This window comes from Bufo gargarizans, chromosome 4, assembly GCF_014858855.1.
Source record: "Bufo gargarizans isolate SCDJY-AF-19 chromosome 4, ASM1485885v1, whole genome shotgun sequence".
Taxonomy (NCBI): Eukaryota; Metazoa; Chordata; class Amphibia; order Anura; family Bufonidae; genus Bufo; species Bufo gargarizans.
The window spans coordinates 62326076-62351595 of NC_058083.1; the positions used below are offsets into that span (position 1 = coordinate 62326076).

The window sequence follows — 25520 nt, forward strand, 5'->3', positions numbered from 1 at the left end:
ATGTTAAACTTACCGGCCTATAGTTTCCAGGCTCTGTTTTTGGACCCTTTTTGAATATTGGCACCACATTTGCCATGCGCCAATCCTGTGGGACATTCCCTGTCAATATAGAATCTGCAAATATTAGAAATAAGGGTCTGGCTATGACATTACTTAATTCCCTTAGGATACGGGGGTGTATGCCATCTGGTCCTGGCGATTTGTCTATTTTAATCTTTTTAAGTCGCTGTTGCACTTCTTCCTGGGTCAGACAGGACACTTTTAATGGGGAATTTATTTCAACATTCGGCATGTCATCTGACAGTTTATTTTCCTCAGTGAATACATTGGAGAAAAAAATATTTAACAGCTTTGCTTTCTCCTCGTCGCTCTCTGCGACTCCCCCCTCATTACTCTTTAACGGGCCGACACCTTCAGATTTATACTTTTTAACATTTATATAATTGAAGAACATTTTAGGATTAGTTTTACTCTCTTTGGCAATTAATCTCTCGGTCTCTAGTTTGGCCGCTTTTATTTGTTTTTTACATGTTCTATTTTTTTCCTTATAGTTTTTCAGTGCTTCCTCGCTACCTTCCTGTTTTAGTGTTTTATATGCTTTCTTTTTGTCATTTATTGCTTTCTTTACAGTTCTGTTTATCCACATTGGTTTCTTTTTGTTCCTTAACCTTTTATTCCCATACGGTATGTACCTCTCACAATGAGATTTTAGGATGCTTTTAAAGATATCCCATTTTGTGGCTGTATTTTTATTTTTGAGGACTTTGTTCCGGGTAGTTAGACCTATGGCCTCTCTTAGTTGGCTAAATTTAGCTTTTTTGAAGTTTGGTATTTTTGTTCCTCCCTGTAGAAACGCTCTTTTGAATGATAATTGGAAGGTTATTACTTTGTGGTCACTATTTCCCAGGTGTCCCCCAACCTGCACGTCTGTTGTTCTGTCAGGCCTATTGGTTAATACTAAGTCCAGAATGGCCGTCCCTCTAGTCGGGTCCTGAACCAGTTGGGAGAGGTAATTGTCTTTGGTTATTGCCAAGAACCTGTTTCCTTTATGAGATATACAAGTTTCAGTTTCCCAGTCTATATCTGGGTAGTTGAAGTCCCCCATAATAACCACCTCATTATGATTTGCCGCCTCGTCTATCTCATTTAGTAGTAGATTTTCTGTGGACTCTGGTATATTAGGTGGTTTATAGTAAACTCCTATTAGTAAATTTCTTTTCATTTTTTGGGGTATTTTTAATTGAATAATATTAAAGGCTACGTTTTAAGGGTGGTAGTCTGCGAGTACTGAGTCTATATACGTACCACTTACATTAATTGGACCCTCTGACGGGTTATTGTCTTAGCTGTGAAATATACCCTTAAAGACCAAGCCAGTTTTCACCATAATGACCAAGCCACGTTTTTCTAATCTGACATGTTTCACTTTATGGGGTAGGTAACGCTCTTACTTATCCCAGCCATTCTGAGATTGTTTTCTCGTGACACATTGTACTTCATGTTAGTGGTAACTTTCAGTCAATATGTTTTAAAAAGACACATCCGATGCTCTCCCTTGCTGAATCGCGCAGGAAAAAGGCTTTTTTCTTTATATTATTACACTGCTAGGCGGAGGCTAAAGCCTGCCCATTAGTGCCGGTGACGTCACTGGGGTCACTGCTGGGTGGAAGCTTCTGCCTAGCAGTCCCTATAGAGAGCCTGGTATGTCACCGGATCTCCAAAAAATGCCTTTGCCCTGCGTGATTCAGCTGACTGGCTGGATTCATTTTCTATCACATTATAGGTGGCTCGTTTCAGTGGTGGTCGTACTTGTGCACTATAGTGAGCAAGCATGACCACCACTGCTGGATTACAGGGTGGTCATAACCATGGAAATGTGATAGAAAAAGGAAGGAATCCAGCAAATGAGGCAATATAGAGAATACTGATACATTAGTAAGAGCCCTGTACTAACTGCATCTACACAATAAATGTTATTTGCTGAGGTGAGACAATAAGGGGGTATTCTGGATATTTCAAGTTAATCCCAGGATAGGGGACAACTGATACTATTACTGGTCACAAGAAAGGGGGCCTCATGTAGTAGTAGGTTGCGCATGCACACCGCTGCTCCATTGATCCCTGTGGGACTAATGGGGACAACCCAGCACTGTATTTGGCTCGCCTGCTGCTTCATTTATTCCAGGGTCCCTGCAAGGTACGGGGCCCCCAATCTAATATGTATATGCAGCAAATATGAACTAATGTTAATAATCAAAAGACATGTGTCACGGACGGTGTACAGGAAACAAGACAAAGCAACATGCATATATGACTCACTGGATCCAAAGCTAAGGAACCAAAAGGGAGACCCCTGCACAAGACCTGAGACTTTCCCTGGCTGCTCAGCCTATGCAAAGATCCGAAAGGTGGAGGTTTGCATATCCACGTACCTCGACTATATAACCCCTGAACACCCTACAATAGTGAGGGGACACGACCACCGGCTCCCTACACCAGACACGGAGGGAGTCAGGGTCACCTGGGATCCAGCAAACAGAAAATAACAGATAAATGTTCAGCACTTAACTTTGTAGCAGACAGGAAAACAAGGTCAGCATGCACACACACTCCAGGAAGTAGTATAAGCCGCCCAGTAATGCATTATGGGGAGGGATTTAAAGGGAAGCAATCAGTCCATCTCCATGACAGCTGAGAGAGGCTAACGAGATGAGGAACTGAACAGCACAACAAAGAGAACTCAAGGGGGAGGTTCTGAAAGGCCTCTGTCAGAGCTTCTCAGCTGTCTGGTTGTGGCAACATGTTGGACATGTTGCAGAAGTCGTTGGTGGCGTGGTGAGGCCAGGGTTATATGAAAATTATATACCGATCAAGAGAACTGCTCCTAGGCACAGAGCGCTCATACTGGAAGAGAGATCACATGATCGGACCCCGATCACGTGATCGTGACTCGCTGGCAATACATAGCGAGCCTGGTTGCTGAGCAATCAGGACGCTAGTGGCGGCTCTGATGTGCTGCCAACACTAGCGCAGCGGAGAGGGACAGGAAAAGCTACAGGGAGAAGGGTAGGCTGGAGACTGCCGGGAGGGAAAGTGTGTGATGTAATGATGACAAAGGGGAACAAGTCGAAGGCTGGGGGGATGCAATAATGATAACGCAAACCAGGGATTAACAGTAATAAAGCTGAAAAAAATTAGCAATGAATAGATAAATAGTGGGGAAGGAAGGATTAGCAATTAATCAGGGGGACAAAATAGTGATAATAATGAAATGATGAGAAAAAATAAAAGCAATAATCATAGGTGAAATGATGATACATAAGCAAGATTGATAATGAATAAATAATGGGGAATATATATATATATATATATGTAAAGAATATAAATTAATATAATAAATATGAAGATAAATAAAGTTAGTTATCAATTAAGCAATCAATCATCAACTAATGGTTCGATAGGCGGTATAGTAGAATACAATTTAATACAACCACAAGAAGTGATAATTCATGGGGTAATAAATATAAATATATATATATATAAATATAAATACATAAATATGTGAAGAGATGAATTCATTGATTATATTAATATCAAAAATGAAAAAATTTAAAATATGAGGCTCCAAACTAGATGCGTATACTAATCCAAATGACGGCGGTATATACTTGTTAAGATAATGTAATACAATAAAACTAAAAACTTGGAGCAACTGAGGCTGTTTGAAATAGGAAACGTCGCACTAAGCTCGGGGTATTTCAGAGATTTATCTCAAAGGCCTCGTTAAGACCAAATAGGTTGAGACAGTTGAGTTTGTACATCCAAAACATCTCGCGCCTTTTTATCGTCTGCATAACATTATGGCAATCAGAACCGATTTGTTCAATGGGCATAATGGAAAAACCAATGGCAAGACCCTCATGGCGAATGGTTGCGTGTCTAGACACTTTTTGATGTTTGACCGATGTTTGTTGAGCCTGTTGCGCAATGTTTGGATTGTCCGCCCCACATACTGGAGACCACATGGGCATTCTAGCAGATAGATGACATTCTTTGATCCACAGTCCAGATGTTGTCTAATAGAGAAATTTCCCCCATTAGATCTACTTTGAAAGGAAGTCGAAGCCCGTATAGCAGTGCAGCAGAGACATTTGGGCTGGTTACACCTGAAACTACCAGGTGGTTCAGAATGATGTGTTCTAGTGGGGGGAGGTTTCGTTCAATTCGATTTTCGTCTGACTATGGGTCCCGGATAAGGTGATACCCCAATCAGTGGAATTGAGGTGTGAAACAAAATTGTTAATAGAACAAATATCACCGTTCCAAACAATTAAAAGGTCATCAATGTATCGTCGATTAAAAAATTATATTCTGAACCCAAAAGCTGGAGCTATATATAAATCTGGTTTCAAAAGCCCCCATAAAAAGATTAGCAAAGCTCAGCGCGAAGCACCTGCCCATAGCGGTCCCCCTAGTTTGCAAATAAAGTTGATCCTGGAAGCGAAATACGTTGTGCGTGAGGATGAACCTAATAGATTCAAGGATGAAGGATTTTTGGTCAGTGGGCAAAAGGTGGTTGTTATCTAAATATTCTTTGGTGCAATTAATGCCCAATTCGTCTTCAATATTTGAATACAATGCCGTGACATCTAATGTCATCAATCTATAGGTACCTTCCCACTTGATCTCCTTAAGTGATTGTAACAATGAGGAGGAGTCTCGGAGGTATGGTGGTAAATTGGTGACATACTTCTGTAAGAGAACGTCAACGTAATGTGATAGGTTACAAGTAAGGGATGAGATGCCTGAGATGATCGGACGGCCTGGGGGTTTTATTGGGTCCCTATGGATTTTAGGTAAATGGTAAAATATTGCGATTGCTGAGTCTAGGCCTAGAATGTAATTTAGTTCCTTCTTGTCTAGAATATGTTTTGCGGATTCGATAAGTGTTTTGAATGCCATCTTATGCTCTGTGGAAGGGTCCTCATTAAGAGGAAGGTAATAGTCTGTGTTAGATAGAATGTGAAGTGCCTCTTTCACATAATCCTCTTTGTTTTGAATCACGACACCCCCACTCTTGTCTGCTCCTCGAATTACAATCCAAGTATTATCTTGAAGTTGTTTCACTGCCCATTTCTCACTGGGGTTCAGATTACTATTGAATATTGGTTTTTGGTGGACAGTCCGGAAATCCTCCAGAACTAGATTGCAAAAGGTGTCTATGAAGTTACCCTTATGTTGAGTAGGGTAAAAATTGGATGGAGGCTTCAAACCGGTGGAGATGTATGTGGGGACTCCTATGGTCGTTTGGACATCCAGACGCTTCTCATCCGGTATTTTACTCGCATTCTCCAGGATGTTGAAGTGCCTTTTAAGAGTCGGTTTGCTGGTAAAATTATGGAGGTCCAAAAATAGGTTGAAACTCTTGATGTTAGAGGAAGGGCAAAAGGATAGACCTCTAGATAACAAAGCGGTCTCTTCAGGCCTAAATATGTATTTGGATAATTAAAGATCTTACCTTCTGGTACTGCAGGATTAGGACAACCTATGTGGGGGGACGGACGGACCTGGACTGGTGTGATGATGGTGGTTGACAGAGGGGGACTGGCTGTGATGTTGGGACGGTGAGGAAGTGTGTAAAGTTAATAAAGAGTCAAGTTCAAAATCTGCCAGGGTAGGCGGGGAGGATGGGGTCGACTCTTGGGAAGGTATGGGAGGGAAGGAGGGGTTGGGATGAGAGGGGAACAAGGTGGATGTAAGATTGAGAGGGGCGCAGTTAGACAGTATATCCGGATCAAAGATCCCTGTTGTGGTGGTGGTAATAGCCAGAGATGTTGCCCGAGAGGGGGCATCTATTTTACGTGCATACAAACGGTATTGCCCTATGGTGTGGATTTAAAGGCAAAACCTTTAATGGCATCCAGGATTGTACTTTTCATGTTACACCCACAAATCTAAATGTATTTTATTGGGATTTTATGTGATCAACCAACACTACAAACAAGTACAAGTCTGTGTGAAGTGAAGAGAAAATGATACATGGGTTTCAAGAAGCTGGAAGTGTGGCCTGCATTTGTATTCAGCCCCCTGTACTCTGATCCCCCTGACTAAAGCACTGTGTGACCAATTGTCTTCAGAAGTCACCTAATTAGTAAATCGAGTCCACCTGTGTGTAATGTCTTCTTAGTATAACTCCAGCTGTTCTGTGGAGGCCTTAGAGGTTTTTTTTAGAGAACATTTGGGATCAAACAGCATCATGAAAATCAAGGAACACACTAGACAGGTCAGGGATAAAGTTGTGGAGAAGTGTAAAGCAGGGTTAGGTTATAAAAAATATCCCAAGCTCTGAACATCTCACGGAGCACTGTTCAATTCATCATCTGAAACCGGAAGGAGTATGGCACAACTGGAAACCTATCAAGACATGGCCTTCCACCTAAACAAGAAGAACACTAATTAGAGAAGCAGCCAAGAGGCCCATGGTCACTCTGGAGGAGCTGCAGAGATCCACAGCTCAGATGGGAGAATCTGTCCACAGGACAACTATTAGTCGTCTACTCCACAAATCTGGCCACAAGCCATGTAGAAGACATAGCAAACATGTGGAAGAAGGTGCTCTGGTCAGAGGAGACCAAAGATGAACCTTTTGGCATAAATGCAAAACACTATGTGTGGCAGAAACTAACCCTGCACGTCCCCCTGAACACACCCTGGGGGGAGGCTTTTCTTCAGCAGGGACAGGGAAGCTGGTCAGAGATGATGGGAAGATGGATGGAGCCAAATACAGGGCGATCCTGGAGGAAAACCTGGTAGAGGCTGCAGAAGACCTGAGACTGGGGCCGTGGTTCACCTTCCACAGGACAACAACCCTCAACATCCAGCCACAGCTACAATGGAAGGGTTTAGATGAAAGCATCTTCATGTGTTAGAACGGCCCAGTCACCGTCCAGATCTCATTGAGAACCTGTGACAAGACCTGAGAATTGCTGCTCACAGACGCTCTCCATCCAATCTGACTGAGCGCGAGCTCTTCTGCACAGAGGAACGGGCAAAGACTTCAGCCTCTAGATGTGCAAAGCTGGTAGAGACAGACCCCAAAAGACTGCAGCGAAAGGTGGTCCGACAAAGTACTGACTCCGGGGGCTGAAGACAAACGCACGCCGCACTGTCCAGATCCCTGGGAAAACCCGCTCTCCTCTTCTTCTCGCCTCACACAGACTTGGACTTCTCACAGAAAATCCCAGTTTGTGGTGTAATGTGAGGAAACGGGGAAAAGCTCACGGGGTGTGAATACTTTCTCAAGGCCCTGTGTGTGTACAGCAGGGGACGAGCACGGCTACAGCGGCTGCGCAGTGCGGAGGAAGTGGTCCTGGCACCGGCAGAATACAGACGGCTGTGAGAAAGGCACAACTCTTCCCGATGGTCCGGACACTGGCGCCTGAGGTGACGCATCACTGAGGTCAGAGAGCAAGGAAAATGACAGACCATCAGGGGTTAACGGCCGGATTACACTGGCTGAGGGGAGCACTACAACACTCCGCCCCCTGCACTGATCACATGGCAGTGACGTCATCACAGGTCCTTCTTTTGACTGTTGAGCTCCGCCCCCTGCACTGATCACATGACAGTGACATCATCATAGGTCTTTCCTGCATAACTTCTTTCCATTGCTGAGCTCCGCCCCCTACACTGGTCACATGGTAATCATCACCACATCACTGCTACTAAGCTCCGGCCCTCCTGATAACACAACAGTAATGTCACCCTAGGTCCTTCTCTACCACTTCTCTCAACTGTTGAGCTCCGCCCTCTGCACTGATCACATGGCAGTGACGTCATCACAGGTCCTTCTTTCGACTGTTGAGCTCCGCCCCCTGCACTGATCACATGGCAGTGACGTCATCACAGGTCCTTCTTTCGACTGTTGAGCTCCGCCCCCTGCACTGATCACATGACAGTGACATCATCATAGGTCTTTCCTGCATAACTTCTTTCCATTTCTGAGCTCCGCCTCCTACACTGGTCATGTGGTAATCATCACCGCATCACTTCTACTAAGCTCCGCCCCTCCTGATCACATGCCAGTGATGTCATCACAGGTCCTTCTCTACCACTTCTCTCCACTGCTGAGCTCCGCCCCTCCTGATCACATGACAGTAACATCATCCCAGGTCCTTCAGCTCTTGCAGTGCAGCAGATACAGAGCAGGTCCTGGTCGGTAGTCACTGCTGTGGTGTCTGGAGCCTCTTCTTCTCTCTGGTATCAGCCATTTCTCCAGAATCCCCCTTTATCCCCGGTGCTGGGGGCTCTGAGAAGCGGGGTCTCTCCAGGAGCAGTAAGTGCGGTTCTGGATCTCACTAATGCTCTTGTCCCTGGAGGATTTCCAGCCTCTCCTCATAAAGGCGCCTGCAGTACTAGAAGCCTCCAGCTCCTCCAGGTCTCTCCTCTTCTCCTGAATGACCACCAAGGATGGACAGGAAGGAGATCAGCAGAAGAATATTAGACTTCACCTTGGAGATCATCTCCCTGCTGAGCGGAGAGGTAAACTTTTCTAGATTTCTCTCCTCTTTATTTTATTCTGTAACAAGTCAGACATCGGGAAGGAGAATCCATCATAGGAAGTGATAGGAAGAGTCCAGGGTCCTGGAGAACGGCATCCAGACCTTTCAAGTGATGGAGAACCTGAAGATCAGCCACCAGTATGGTCAGTGATGGATCATGGAGACCAATAGTCATGTTGTAGGAGCCATGAGAAGGCAAGTAGGCAGGTTGTACCCAGGAGGAGAGGAAGCAGAGGAGGAGATGGCCGGAGTGTGGCCTGGAGGGAGGATTTATACCACTAGTCTGACATGTAGATAATACTGGACTATAACAAGGAGGCCTCCACTACGTCTAGAGGAAAGAAGGTTTCTCCACCAACATAGAAGAGGAGTCTTTACTGTCAGAGCAATGAGACTATGGAGCTCTCTGCCAGAGGAAGGAGTCATGGGGGATTCTCTAGAAGAGTCCAGAAGGGGCCTGGAGATCTGGAGGGTAATAATATTCCAGCTTCTAGTGACTAAATTACTGGAGATGGGGCCATGATCCAGGGAGGGATTCTGAGTGTAGATCTGGAGTCAGGAAGGAATTTCTTTCCCTAAGTGTCTCTCTCCATCCACAGGATTACACCATAGTGAAGAAGACATCGGAGGAGACTCCCATCATCCATGAGTCAGGAGGATGGAGCAGGACCCCCATCACAGAGCCTCCCCCCCTGATACATGAGCAGAAGATCCTAGAACTCACCCACAAGATGATGGAGCTGCTGACTGGAGAGGTGACACTGCTGGGAAATTCTCCAGTAACAGCACTGGTGGGGTCTGGGTGATGACGGTGTCATTGTGTTGTCAGGTTCCTATAAGGTGTCAGGATGTGGCGGTCTATTTCTCCATGGAGGAGTGGGAGTATGTAGAAGGACACAAGGATCTGTACAAGGAGGCCATGATGGAGGCTCCCCGGCCTCTGACGTCACCAGGTAAGAGGAGACGAGGTGAGAAGAGGCCGTGTATGCTCGAGTCTCCTCCCCGCACGTTTGTTTGTTTCTGGCATTACAGTGATTGGCTGGCCGGCTATATAGCACCCGATGACACGGGGTTCGGCTCAGTCTTAGTCGGGGCGAGCTGCAGCAGAAGGGACAGGTGTAGGGACAGGAATAGTTCTTTTTTTAGGCAGGGTTTAGTGTAGAAAGTTGTTAGAGACCCAGAAGTCCTTTTAAGGACAATTGTTTTATCTGCTGCAATATACACTCACCTAAAGAATTATTAGGAACACCATACTAATACGGTGTTGGACCCCCTTTGCCTTCAGAACTGCCTTAATTCTACGTGGCATTGATTCCACAAGGTGCTGATAGCATTCTTTAGAAATGTTGGCCCATATTGATAGGATAGCATCTTGCAGTTGATGGAGATTTGAGGGATGCACATCCAGGGCACGAAGCTCCCGTTCCACCACATCCCAAAGATGCTCTATTGGGTTGAGAACTGGTGACTGTGGGGCCATTTTACTACAGTGAACTCATTGTCATGTTCAAGAAACCAATTTGAAATGAGTCGAGCTTTGTGACATGGTGCATTATCCTTCTGGAAGTAGCCATCAGAGGATGGGTACATGGTGGTCATGAAGGGATGGTCATGGTCAGAAACAATGCTCAGGTAGCCCGTGGCATTTAAACGATGGCCAATTGGCACTAAGGGGCCTAAAGTGTGCCCAAAAAACATCCCCCACACCATTACTACACCACCACCACCACCAGCCTGCACAGTGGAAACAAGGCATGATGGATACATGTTCTCATTCTGTTTACGCCAAATTCGGACTCTACCATTTGAATGTCTCAACAGAAATCGAGACTCATCAGACCAGGCAACATTTTTCCAGTCTTCAACAGTCCAATTTTGGTGAGCTCGTGCAAATTGTAGCCTTTTTTTCCTATTTGTAGTGGAGATGAGTGGTACCCGGTGGGGTGTTCTGCTGGTGTTGCCCATCCGCCTCAAGGTTGTGCGTGTTGTGGCTTCACAAATGCTTTGCTGCCGACCTCGGTTGTAACGAGTGGTTATTTCAGTAAACGTTGCTCATCTATCAGCTTGAATCAGTCGCCCATTCTCCTCTGACCTCCGGCATCAACAAGGCATTTTCGCCCACAGGACGGCCGCATACTGGATGTTTTTCCCTTTTCACACCATTCTTTGTAAACCCTGGAAATGGTTGTGCGTGAAAATCCCAGTGACTGAGCAGATTGTGAAATACTCAGACCGGCCCGTCTGGCACCAACAACCATGCCACGCTCAAAATTGCTTAAATCACCTTTCTTTCCCATTCTGACATTCAGTTTGGAGTTCAGGAGAGTGTCTTGACCAGGACCACAACCCGACATGCATCGAAGCAACTGCCATGTGATTGGTTGACTAGATAATCGCATTAATGAGAAAAAGAACAGGTGTTCCTAATAATTCTTTAGGTGAGTTTATATTATTAGCGCCACCTGCAGTAAATTGCCTGTAATTGTTTGGCCGCTGCTGACAGAGACACGACCTCTGCTGCATCTGCTGTGTTACATTTCTGCATCCTAAGTGTCTGTGACATTCAGTGGAATCTTCCTTATGGCCAGTGTTATAGCGGCTCAACCTAAATACCAAAACCGGACAGGTGCTCCCCCCTAGGTGTCCCCAATACCACAGTTGAGAAAAAAAGATGATGTACAGATGAGGGGCTCTCTATAGCCGGCAATACATGGACTAGCGCAATCCTCTAAGGACCATACGATTAATAATATCACATTGTGACTAAACCCCTGTTTTAGGAATGTCCAGACTCTTGTATTTCGTCTGCTGTTCATGTAGTTAACCCTATTTCGCCCTTTAAATGTACACAAACAACCTCATCTGCCTGTGACGCAGTTAGCGAACACAATGGACATTAGCGAACACAATGGGCATTGCCTGTGACACAATCCACAAACACAATGGGCATTGCCTGTGACACAATCCACAAACACAATGGATATTGCCTGTGACACAATCCACAAACACAATGGATATTGCCGGTGACACAATCCACAAACACAATGGATATTGCCGGTGACACAATCCACAAACACAATGGATATTGCCAGGGACACAATCCACAAACACAATGGATATTGCCTGTGATACATTTAGCAAACACAATGGTCTGGGTCATCGACCGCATGGAACTATGTCCGGCCCCTTTATCCAATTATCTCCAGGATAGAGAGGAGAGATGTTACTGTTCATGTGGGAGTGTGTCATATCTTACTGTATATTGATTGGTCACTGTATTTCGTGGGCCTGTTCCCCACAAGGGCCCCGTGGCAGCAACCCTTGTCGGGAGACGCTGTACGGATTTACTCAGCTGGAGTGTAAGATATCCGTAACACTGGTGGCAAGCAGCGGGATTTTCTCCCAAATAGATATATTGAACCGATAGGAGGAGGGAATGGCTCACAGATACGAACGACTCAAACGAACTACGTTAACTACTGGAATTTCGCGGCATAGTGGCAAGTAACAAGCCGAAAGCCACGATAATTGCCAAATTGCTAGAGAGCGACAGAACCAGCGACGCTACCATGGAGATGCCAGAAGAAACAGCATTTCGAAAGGACGTAAGATGGAGGCTTAGCATTTTGGGGCCCAACCCATCACAAGAGACGATCACCCAAATAATGGCGCAAGCAACGCAAGCACACAGCGCAAGAATACAAGCGACTGCAACCCAACAATGGGATGTAATGGCTCTACAGAGAGCTGCTAATGGACAGGCTCGTAAGATTAATTAGGCTGAATTTAAAGCCTTTACAGATGGTGAAATGGACATAGACAGCTATTTGCAGGATTTTTAAAGACAATGTATTGGAGAACCTGGAGAGAGATAGCTGGGCCGCAATATTGAGCAGTAAGCTATCAGGTCGAGCAGTGGAAGCCTACAGAGCGGTGCCAGATAAAGAGGTCAAGAACTATGACAAGGTAAAATAAATATTGCTGGCCTGCTGTGCCGTCACACCAGAGGCATATAGGAAAAAGTTCAGGGCACTCAGGAAAACGGGCAGAGACACTTTTACCGAGTGGGCCTTCCGTATGCACTGCGCTTCCCGCAACTGGATGCAGGGGTGCCAGGCGACCACGTTGGCAGATGCCTTACAGTTGTTACTGCTGGAGCAGTTTTTTGATTTTGCTCCGCCAGATGTTAGAGACTGGGTTCGTGACCACAAGCCTCGGACGGTAGAAGAGGCTGCTAGACTGGCTGATGAACACCAGGATAGCAGGACTATGGAGAGTAGCAGAGCACCGACGGTCCAGTGTACCCCCACCTACACCCCAACATCTACGACACCGGCCAGGCCCAATGTGTCCCATACCGCACTAAGCAATCAGGGAGCACGGAGGCCACCACCGATGTGCTATGGGTGTAACCAAATAGGACACATCAAACCCAACTGCCCGCTGAGCACGTCTAACCAAGGGGGACGACAACCAGCACCACTGCACCGAGCCGCAGCCTATTGCATTCAGGAGGTCTACAGTAAAGATACCCAAGGGAGTTATGCAGCGTATTTACCCTCAGAACCCACTGAGCAATGGTCCGTACTGCACTAGGTAAACCCTGTACAAGCCACCGGAGACAACCGGGCACATCACCGCCAGTCCATCCGCCTAAATGGACAGGAGGCTAGGGGCCAGAGAGACAACGCAGCCACCATCACCCTAGTCCAACCTCAAAATGCCATCAATAAAATGCACTTGTGTTCGTTGTCCATACCATAACCCCACCGCCACCATGGGCCACTCCATCCACAACGTTGACGTCAGAAAACCGCTCACCCACACGAAGCCACACACGCCATCTGCCCTGAACAGTGAAAACCGGGACTCATCCGTGAACAGAACGCCTCTCTAACGTGCCAGACGCCATTGAATGTGAGCATTTGCCCACTCAAGTCGGTTACGACGACGAGCTGCAGTCCGGTCCAGACCCCGATGAGGATGACGAGCATGCAGATGAGCTTCCCTGAGACGGTTTCTGACAGTTTGTGCAGAAATTCTTTGGTTATGCAAACCGATTGTTGCTGCAGCTGTCCGGGTGGCTGGTCTCAGACGATCATGAAGGTGAACATGCTGGATGTGGAGGTCCTGGGCTGGTGTGGTTACACGTGGTCTGCGGTTGTGAGGCCGGTTGGATGTACTGCCAAATTCTCTGAAACGTCTTTTGCAGATGGCTTATGGTAGAGAAATGAACATTCATTGCACGGGCAACAGCTCTGGTAGACATTCCTGCAGTCAGCATGCCGAGTGCACGCTCACTCAAACGTTGCGACATCTGTGGCATTGTGCTGTGTGATCAAACTGCACACTTCAGAGTGGCCTTTTATTGTGGGAAGTCTAAAGCACACCTGTGCAATATTCAGCACCTTGATATGCCACACCTGTGAGGTGGGATGGATCATCTCGGCAAAGGAGAAGTGCTCACTGACACAGATTTGTGAACAATATCTGAGAGTAATGGGTCTTCTGTGTCTGTAGAAAATGTTTCAGATCTTTGAGTTCAGCTCATGCAAAATGGGAGCAAAACCGTGTTGTGTTTTTTAGTTCAGTGTATAAAGTGTAGACTGAGCAGACGTGCCTGGATGAAGCTTTCTGTTATTATTGTATCTCAATGCTGTTTTATCATGATACAGTCTTGTTCCTATATCTTTCAACTCCGTGTGAGATACAAATGTTATGCGCACAGACCAAGAATAGTATATTCTCCCCGCGCTGGCGCCGGCACTTGATTTTTCAGCGCATGCAGGTTGGAAGCAGGGAGACGCCAGGTGTATTCCGTGGCTGTGTGCAATGATTCTTGATTGATGTGGTAAGTTTTCCAGACGACCTTCTATTCAGATATAAAGATGTCACTATGGCCCAATGTTCATTAGTTCAAAGGCGTTTAGAAACCTACGCGGTTTCTTCCTCAGTGGTATCCTCATCACATGTAATAATCTCTCCTGTCCCTGTGTGTTTCCTACAGATGGACTCATAGAAGGAAATCCCTCCGAGAGATGTCCCTGTCCTCTGTATTCCCAGGACTGTCCAGAGGAGAAGCTCCCAGAGAACCATCAGGTAGATGGAGCTGAGCCCTATACACATCTATATAGGGTGTCCTGCAGTCATAGAGGGGTCATAGATTGTGGGGGTCTCTTATGTGGACCTGTTAGATTTCCCACCTGTCTGCTGTATTGTCCTGAATTGTTACAGATGACAAATCAGGGGGAAGATGTGACTGATATTAAAGTGGAGGATGAAGAAGAGCGGATGATGGGCGATCCCCCGTGTAAGAGTGAGGTGGAGGAGGACATTCCAGTCCATGTGACCACAGGTATGGAGTAATGAATGGAGGAAGGGAATTGGGAGGTTTCTTCAGGTGAGGCTCCACGAAAATACGAACGTGGAGTTAACCCTTCCCTGCCACCAATGGTTGACAGAATACAGTGCAATATACAACACATAAAGTGTGTTCCTACTGTACAGAGTGCGGTTCTCCAGTAATTAATGCGATTATCTTCAGGGCTCCACACCTACAAAACTTATCTGAGGTGCCAGAACAGGGTCACCTGTGACATCCCTAAACCAAGTTCCTGCTATGGCCACAGGGTGTCTCATCCACAGCGATGCACTTACAGCAGCTTAAAGTCACATACTCTGGGATATCACATCACATGTATCATACACGGTGCAGGAAGAAATAACAGCATGTACGTGTAAACATAAAAAAAAATCCAGCTAAATGATACAATTGATGTAGTAGCGTTATGTAGAGCAATAGTAAGTCCAGCAGAAAGCATAACTCTTAAAATTACATAGCTTATTAATTCCTAATAAAATGGGATAGAGACCCAATAATCCATATATGAAATTGGCCAGTAGTATATATCTAAAGACCAGACATACAAACAGAATTTGGGACCCTACAGGTGTCTACAGGAGGAGGAGAGGGGGGGGGGGATGAATGCAGATATGGGGTTGGACCTCAACCCCTATCTATCCCTTAGCACAGGGAAGACCCTGGATGGTAGGGCCCCCCTGTCCTCGTACCTAGAGCTATGTGTGCCCTGCTTGTCCCTACGCTAGATGTAGCTCAATGATATCCTAGCCGTGTTGGATAGGTCCCCGCCAGAATGATCTCACGTTTGACCAACCACCACAGATGGATATTACCTCAACGCGTTTCGCCCTATGAAAAGGGCTCCTCAGGAGGTCGTATTAATAAGTCACTCTGATAAGCAACCAAAATGATAAATGCTAATAAATCAATAAACTGATATCACGAACTCGTGCTAGTTGTGGCAATAACAAATCATAAATTCCACAACTACGCAGCAATAGCAATCCTGCATGATGTCAACGTTTTCCATAAGTTACTCCCAATGTCTAGCCCTCCACGTGCTGTCAGAATGCAAGGCTCTAGTGTGAACCCTCAGCTGACCACAATATGTGGTGAAAGGTAAATTATGATGTGCATAGAAGGAACCACAATCAATTGAGAACTCTGCTTCCTGAGTTCACCGCCCATCCTGGATGTAAGGTGTAGGGATTATAATAAAGCATCCATAGGTGTGTCCTCCAAAGGATACATCATGAACACGTGTTTCCTTGTGCTTTGATAACATATAGATAAAAACCATATAATGACCTAGGGGCTCACAAACGCCAAAATATTGGTGTATATATAAAGGCATATAAACATAGGCCACACGGCCTCACATACCCGTCAGATGGCGGTCCTACTTAGGATACATCCACCTTCAAAGGTCCACGTCTTATAAAGTTAAGATGGTGTAGATGGAGAATACTGCGGTCCTAAAGATTGACCGCAGAGACAGCGTCAATTTGCTGACCCCATGTAAAGTGACATAACATCCCATAGAGGTGATACATGTATTACTTACAGTGGAAGACGTTAGACGCAGTGTGCTGATGATGCTGAAGTCCTACTCGACCAGCTAGTCTGGTGTCTGTTAGCCATATTTAAATTAGCGCCCTACAGATAGTCCACCCCACCGTCCGAGCGTCCCATTGTATGACGCTCCACTGGTGGTGGATTACCGCCCTGTTCCGGTCACGTGGTGCGTACCTCGTACGCCGCACCGGAACTTCCTGTCCTTGGAACGCACCGTGATTTTTGCATGTCAGCCAAGACTTCCGCTGCGCCGGAACTTCCTGTCATTGGAACGCACTATCTCCATTGAGTATCAGCCAGGACTTCCTGCCACTTGTGCTTACAGTATACCTCCGCTATGTATCAGTGATCTATCCGGTTCACCTAACGGCCCGCTCCCACTTGTTATCTGGGGAGTACATTCGTCGGTAATGGTATATATGACCATATCACAAGTATTCTGGTGTTCATCATTCTCTCTATAAGGAGTTAGCCCAAGGAGATAGTGGGGTTATGCCTCCACTTAAGCCAAGCAACACCTACCCCAAAACAGTGGCATATACCCCGAACGCATCCCACTATCATGGGGCAACAAACCCCTAGCAATCCATGGATGATATTATAGGGCATATTGGGCGTTAATCTAGGTCAAACTAGATAATATATATTTCTGGCAATAGATCCATCAGATAGAAGAAGGGGATAAATAACCATCCTACTGCAGATAATGAAAATTCAGATGCTTCTCGCATCCAGGACTCGGTTATAGGGATATGATTTACTGGTAGGTAAACAAATCAAACAAAAGACAACCCGGGCAAAAAAACAATGAACCATAATTAATCCCTCTACTAAAGAAAGCAACCAAAAGTAAGCCTTTCATTCAGGCCTAGGGGGGATTAAGATCGACGGCGATTAATCCGTTTGCCTTCCTTTTAAATAATTTTTCGATCCCAATCCCCTCCCCCCCCTAGAGGATGGAGACACCAACTCAAGCACTGAAAACCTGAGACATCTAGGGTCACCATTATGTGCCTCCAGTACATGGGATGCCACTGGGGTGACCTTTTTCTTCAGGATATCATTAACGTGTTCTCAAACCCTTCTACGTAACTCTGATAGTTTTTCCCACGTAATCCATCGGGCAAGGGCATTGGCAAATATATACTGCACCTTTGCTTCTGCAGTTAATGAAGTCCCTAATATTTATGACCTGACCGGTTGCTGAGCACACAATGGATTTGGACGTGGAGATGAATTCGCAGGCTTTACATGACCCGCATCTAAACATACCTATTGGTTTCCGCTCCAGCCCTGTTCCTGGCGCAGTCGGGGGTATGTAATGACTGCGGACCAGCCTATCCCTAAGGCTACGGCCTCTACGGTACGTTATGCTTGGATGGTTTGTGATCTGAGTCCATAGACAAAATTGGTCAATATCTTGTGAGAATCTCCCTCGCTTGTGAATTGGCTGCATCAAAAATAGAGATGAGCCTTATTGGAGATTGGTCAAATAACGTCCCTCCTTCGTGGAACCAACAGGCGATCACGAGTTACATCCTTCGCATGTTTAAAGGCGTCTGTCAGGACGCGTTTGGGGTAGCCTCTGTCACAGAACCTGTTCATAAGTTTTCTTGCTTCCCTATGAAACGTCTCATGCTCAGAGCAATTCCTCTGAACCCGGAAGTATTGCCCTTTAGGTATACCTCTTTTTTTGTGGTGTTGGATGGTGGCTACTCCAGTGTAGGAGAGAATTGGTGTCTGTATCCTTCAGGAACATGGTAGATCTTAACCTATCGCCACACTTGTAAATCCTTACATCCAAAAAAGTGATAGCTTCCTGTTCAAGCTCAAAAGTAAATTTCATACCTATTATATTGTTGTTGTTTAGTACCTGAACAAACTCTATAAATTCTTCCTTAGTTCCTTTCCAGACAATAAACACGTCGTCTACGTAACGCTTCCAAAACTTAATTTTGTCTTCCCATACGTATTAACATGACATGAATGTGATGCTGGCGTGTCCTCAGGAGCAGTCACATCACCGCTCATCTAGGGTGGGAACCGGGTCAGTGGTCACACACAGCAAGAGAATTCTGTACAGAAGCCCCTATCTCTATCCCTTCTATGTTCGCGTGTTGTCTGATCGCCTGAGCAAAAGGTTCTATGGTAAGAACAAATATTAAAGGAGACAACGGACACCCTTGGTGGGTTCCATATGTTATGTCAAATGAGTCAGATAACGTACCATTCGCCAACACTCTGGCCGACGGGGCCGAATAAAGTGATTTAATTGCGTTAAAGATGTATCCATTGGATCCCGAATAATCTAATACAGAAAAAGCAAATGACCAATTAATGCGATCAAATGCCTTCTCGGCCTCCATGGCCACTAACAGTGATGGGCATCGTGTTCTTTCTGCTCGGTCTCTGAGGTTTAATAGGCGTCTAGAGTTGTCCGACGCCTGCCTGTTTTTACCAAACCCAGCTTGGTCTGGATGTATAATGCTGGGGAGAACTTTGGATATTCTTGAGGCTATGAGTTTGGAGAATAGGTTTATGTCAGTATTAAGGAGGGATATCGGGTGAAGGTTTTGTGGAGAGGTTGGGTCTTTTCCGGGTTTAGGGAGGGTTACTATAGTAGCTGTTAACATTTCTTTATCACATGCACCTGTCTCGATCACCTCCGAGAACATTTCTAGTAGGTGGGGAGATAGTATATTTCCATATGTGTTGGATAGGCCATCAGGTCCAGGTGCCTTATGCAAGGGGAGGGTTTTGATAATATGTAGTATTTCTTTTTCTGTTATGGGAGAGGTAAGTGCTCGTATCTGGTCGGGGGACAAGTTCGGGAGCGATATTTTGCTTAAGAAGGAGTTTATATCCAATTCGGACGGCGGAGTAACTCCAGTGTCCTCCAGATTATAAAGGAATGAATAGTATTCCCGGAAACGGTTCGCTATATCTTTATGTGATCCAGTAGTGTGGAGCAAGTATTGGATTCTAGATTTTTGGGCTCGTTGTTTTGCTAATAATTTACCACTTTTATTGTTTTGGGAGTAATATTGCACATTTAGTGCTCGCAATTGTTTCTCATGTGTTTAGTAGGCATTCATTCAATTTTAATCTTAGTTGACGGATCTGGTCTTGGAGGTTAGGGGATGGTGTCTTCTTGTTTAATGCTTCTATATTTTTGAGTGTGATATATATTTCTGTGAAGCGTTTCTCTCTTTCTTTCTTTGCTTGGTTTCCCAGTTTGATAAATATTCGCCGTATATATGCCTTGTGTGCATTCCAGAGTGTGGTATGTTTGGTAACCGTTCCGGAGTTTAGTTGAAAATATTCATTTATGGCTCTTTGTATTTCTACCTCATAGGAGGTGTGTGCCATTAAAAACGCATTGTCCCTCCACATACATGTAGCAGGCTGAGTGCGGGTTTCTGGTAATGGTAATGGCTGCCTGATAGGACCACGTAACTGTTTCAATTGTGGAAGAGGAGACATTCTGAAGGATAATCTTGTCGCCCAAAAACATATCTATCCTAGAGTATGTGTTGAATGGGTGGGAGAAAAAGGTGTAATCTTTATCAGGGCCGTGTTGTATACGCCAAATGTCCTATATCTGTTGTCTGTGTATTAGTCGTGCTATTGTGTCGGTCCTCCAGTTAGAAGTGGAGGTGATGTCCCATGTTGTATCTGCGATGGTGTTAAAATCTCCACATATTATCAGGTGGCCTTGTCTTACTTTGTGTATTTTTTTAAACACTCTATTGAGAGAGTGTATTTGTCTGCGGTTTGGGGCGTATACTGTAACCAGCGTATATTTGACTTTGGTAATAAATCCTACTAGTATAAGGTATCTTCCTTTAGGATCAATCGTAATAGAAATCATAGAAAAGGTAATGTTGTTCTTAATGGCCAGTAGGACTCCCCTTTGCTTTTTTTCGTAATGTGCTTGGTAGATCTGCAAGTATTGAGGGTGTTTAATTCTATGAGCGTCTTTCTGTGTGATGTGTGTTTCCTGTGCACAAAATGTGTCTGATTTTGAGGATAGCGCCTCTTTCCACATCAAGGAACGCTTATAAGGGCTATTAAGTCCCTTAACGTTGAAGGAAGCTATCTTTTTTTTGAATCAGATAATTTTTATTAAAGGTTTTACATACAGCCAATTAGTCAGATAAACCATACATTATATGACAATAGGATATCAATACAGTGAAATCAATCATACTTTATCCAAATCAGCACGTCAATAACACTGCATCAAATAAACCTTTATTAAATCTCCCAGTCCCCCCCAACTCCCTTCCCACCTCCCCCTCTCCGTGTGGTCATCTCCCTCAACATGGACAAAAATGCTCCAATTCTCTTACATCTTAACTTCCAAATCCCCTTAGGACCATTCAATTCCAAATATGCATCAATCTCTGAGACTTCCCCCCAGGTCCAGCCAGCCACACCTGCCATTGCTTCTTAAATTTCCGTACAGTGCCTCTTTTAATATAGATGCCACTCTCCATGGATATCATATGATTGACCATATTTATCCACTCTGACTTAGTCGGAGAGATCGGCTGTATCCAGTGTTTTGCAATAGATTTACGTGCAATGTGCAATAATTTAGCAATTGCTAATTTATAATCATTGGTGGTTGTTAGGTCCTCTACATACCCAAGATACCCCACCAGTGGAGTCTTTGGTAAAATAACTCCATAGCTGTTTTCTATTTGTCTATACACTCCACACCAGAAACACTCCAGTTCTGTGCAGGACCAAAACATATGAGCCAAGTCTGCATCCGGGGCAGCACACCTAGGACAGTTAGAGTCCGCGTGTAGACCCATCTTAAACAGGAGTCGTGGCGTCCTGTATACCCTATGAATAAGGAATAATTGCGATCGCCTATGTGCCACACTCATAGATATCGTGGGTACTGCCCCCAAAACATCCCTCCATTTTTCCTCCGACAGAAGGAAGCTATCTTAATCACCATCTTGTAAAGTGCAATAGCTGTACCATCGAGTTGGCACTATAAGTGCATATGTTGGGAAGGAGATTTACGAGAGGCTGAGAGGGTCCTCCGAGTGAGCCACAGACCTGAACTGGAGGAGAAAGGGAGGCCAAGTCCTAAAAAATAAAAATAAAGAAAGTACACAAACCAGTACGGATCAAAATGTGAACATAGTATGAGGTTCCACTTGTCATGTGGAGCCTTCTCTTGGGCTTAGGTATCTTCTGTTCTGAAGACGCCATATCACATGTGGGCAGTTAAATTGGCTACTAGTAACTAAACTGAGAACAAGTAACCTGAGCTAACTAGTAGAACGTTCTGGCACTTATCGCAGCATGACAATACAATTAACCAGGTGTCCCGGGTCGTGACCATTCTTAGGAACTCATTTGTATAGAGATGTCTTCCACTCGGATCTCATTTTGATGGGTGGATTAGGCGATGACTGTTTTGGCTGTTTCCCCGTGATGTCCTGACCGGAAAGAAGCTTGATCCCATCCTACACTGAGGAAATAGCAAATGTGGTGTTGTTACAGGTGACAATGATTTTCACAGGGATCCCCCAACGATAGAGTATGTTATTTTCTCTTAACGCATCGGTTATTGGTAAAAGTTGTCTTCTTAATTTCAGGGTAGTGGCTGAAAGATCTGCAAAAAATTTTACCGATTGATAGGGAGCCTGTAGCTCTTTAATCTTGCGGGCTGCAAGCATAGCTTTTTCTTTGACATGGTAATAGTGCACTCTCGCTAAAACGTCTCTAGGGACATTTATCAGTAAGTGTTTGCGCTATTCTGTGTGCCCTGTCAATAGTGAGATCTATGGGGGTGCATTCTGGCACCAAAAGCAGAATTATTTTTTGCATACAGGAGGTCAGTTCTTGCTGTGTGATTTCTTCAGGAATGCTCCTGAACTTTATATTATTTCTTCTGGAGCGATCCTCCAGATCTACTACCTTGGCTTTCAGTGAGGAGATTTAATCTTCCAGAGCTTGGTGTGTGTCAATCAAATTGTTGTGTGAGCCTGCAAAGTCCCCCATTTTGGCTTCTATATGGGTCACTCGGTATTGTAGGTCGTCAACAGACGATTGTAATGGCGTTATCAACTGAGTGATGCCATGTTGTAGTGAGTGATTGGATGCCAGAAGCATTTCTTTAAGTAGGGAGCTGGAAGCTGGGGCATCTGAGGGGGGATGGAGGCAAAGCAATTTGCTAGGGCTGAATGGCTTTGTGTGCTGGGCTCAGTAGAATTGCTTACCCCTCCGCCGTATTCATCTGGCTGTAAGCGCTGCTTTTGCTTTGCAGGGCTTGTGGAGGAGGACCCCCAAGATGGCACCGGTGCGTTTAGCTGTTTCCCTCCACCTGTACCTCCTGATGCTTCCCGTGGAGAAGATGACCCGCAGATCTCCAGAGTGCCCACCTCGCCAGCAGGTAACAAAGGGGCTCCTGCGCCGTTGTCCAAGATGGTATCCCGGTCTTCTTGGCTTTCAGGGAGTGAGGAGGTTGGTGATTCAGGGGGATCCGGGTCCCTGGTGTCTGCTGTATCTCTGCCTCAAAGTAGAAGTCCAATTTGCCTTGGGACTTGAGCCCTTTTTTCCCCCCTGGTCATCATGTTGGGGTTGGATATATGCTTGTGGAGACTCTGTAGTGCCCGGTGTCAGCATATGGAAAATGCATATGTGCCAGAGCTCTGAGCTTATTCGGACATCTTTACTCGCGGCCAAGCCATGCCCCAGATTACACTTCTTTTGAATCACTTGCATATATCATCATTACAGTCACACAGAGAAAGCTTCATCCCAACATCTCCTTCTTCTTTTTTTTTTGTTGTCAGTCTATTCAATGTCTCCTTCACATCCTTCCATAGGTGCCATCTATTACGTAAACCAGGGAAGGATCCCAGCTCAGTACAATCTTCTCTCCCCATCTCTGTACTATATCAGAATTAGAATTACAAACATTCTGCCCAATCGCCTTCACTATATTCTTCTCTTCCTTGTTGCTGCCTCACAACCTGGTTTCTTACAGCATCCCATTCATCCAGAGAAATACCCGATTCCAGAAACAAAACTTCTCAGCTCTGACTCCTGGGAAGCATTCGATGCAGTATCCTGTATGTTCTGAAAGGCTTCGGGGGAAATTCTTTTTTATAATTGCATTTGACTCATTTGGGCTAAAAATAATTTTTCAAATTAATCTTTATAAAAAATATTGGGTTGTACTGTCCCAAAAGGTTAACTTCGTCTAGCTGTGAGAATCGTACTTTCACTTTATGCCGGTTATCTAATAAACCTTTTCTCTAATTTACTAAAACGTCATAAACACTTGTTATATAAAGATACTCCAGGACGTGATCCCAATCTGGGTAATAATTGTTAGGTATACTTTTTTTTATTTTTATTGTTCTCTCCTCACGTGGTAAAAGGGATGAAAAGTGTGGAGGGATAATGGATGGGGTTAATAATTATGCACTATAATTATGAATTTTATTCTTGTGTATGGTAATATTATGAAAAATATGCATTATTAAAAAAGGCCATAAACTCTTTTTAAGCCATATTCTTATCAGTAAGGTAAGAATTGAGCTATGAGTGTTTTTAAGGTCAGAGAAGATGACTGAGTGAAAATTCGGATCCTGCTACTAGAGAATCTCAAGGCTGTACAGAGATAAAGGCTCAACATTTTTAATAAACACTTCACTTACCCTCTGTAATTTAGGCCATACTGTTGTTTAATTCTTACACACGTTACAGACAGATGCACAGACAAGTATAACTGTAAATGGACTTAACACCCACCCTCTGCCCCTTCACTGGAATCTGACATGGTTTTCCCCTCTCTACTTCTATGGCTCATCCAATTTGATTCTAGCATATGTGTTATTAAATTTGGCACTTGGCAAATATGGCTCTCTGTGGTTGCCAATGATTCTCTGTCCTCTCCAACCCCACATGAACAAGTTGTCCCATATGCATCTCACTTATTTAGGAGTTATACATTTAAAGGGGATCTGTCCGCTTCAAAACACCCCCAAAGTAGATGAAGCGGTGTATAGTGTAAGTGTTGCTGAGTCCAGTAATGTAATTTTTACCTTTATACTCGCATCCGATGCTGTGCTCCTACAAACCAGCAGTAAAATGTTGTGAGAGGACTCCTCAGCTCGTGCACATTATGGAGAGGACTCCAAGAGGAGTCCCCTTAATACTGTCTACTGCTGGTTTGTGGACACATCAGCCCTTACACTATTCACCACTAACTCTAGTTTGTAAGGTGATAGGCCATATCTCAGCTTGTATCCAGACGTAAGAAGGACTTCTCTTTCCTGCTGGATCCACTTCTTAATTTGTCTCAAAAACAGCATGTCTGTTTTAGGCCTAATAGGAATGTTATAATTTTGTGGTTTGAAAAAAACGCACTATCAATTTTTTATCCTAACAGGAAATCCCAATAACAACTCTGAGGGAACCATGAAGTTACCACAAGTACAAAATGGAGCTCTCATGCCACACTCTTCAAGAAAAAAACTCATTGCCGTGCTTGTATATCCAGAACGTCTCATTACAGATCTAGCACGTAAACCAAGTAGTCACGGAGAATCTTCTCCTGATCAATCACAGATTGATACCACAAGTACACCACAATCACATCTTGGAACATGTAAGGAAACTCAGGCAGAACTGAAGAGATTTCCCTGTTCACACTGCGGTAAATGTTTAAAAAATAAATCACATCTTATTGTACATGAGAGAATTCACACAGGAGAGAAGCCATTTCCATGTTCAGAATGTGGGAAATGTTTTACAAATAAATCAGATCTTGTTAAACATCAGAAATGTCACACAGGAGAGAAGCCGTATCCATGTTCAGAATGTGGGAAATGTTTTAATAGGAAAGCCAAACTGAGGGAACATCAGAGAATTCACACGGGAGTGAGGCCGTATTCATGTTCAGTATGTGGGAAATCTTTTATGGAGAAATCACATCTTATTGCACATGACAGAACTCATACAGGGGAGAAGCCATTTTCATGTTCTGA

General features: G+C 44.7%; 1 protein-coding gene and 1 long non-coding RNA gene across 2 annotated transcripts in view; one reads left to right on the forward strand and one right to left on the reverse strand.

Annotated features, from left to right (window-relative positions):
• The window catches only part of LOC122935208 (zinc finger protein 397-like), a 1371324-nt gene that overhangs the window by 600266 nt on the left and 745538 nt on the right, over positions 1-25520 (reverse strand). The gene's annotated exons all lie outside the window — the stretch shown is intronic.
• Positions 14855-25308, forward strand: LOC122933922. The gene is made up of 3 exons (XR_006388587.1): positions 14855-14916; positions 22790-22915; positions 24923-25308. It is a non-coding gene; the product is annotated as an uncharacterized LOC122933922 (long non-coding RNA).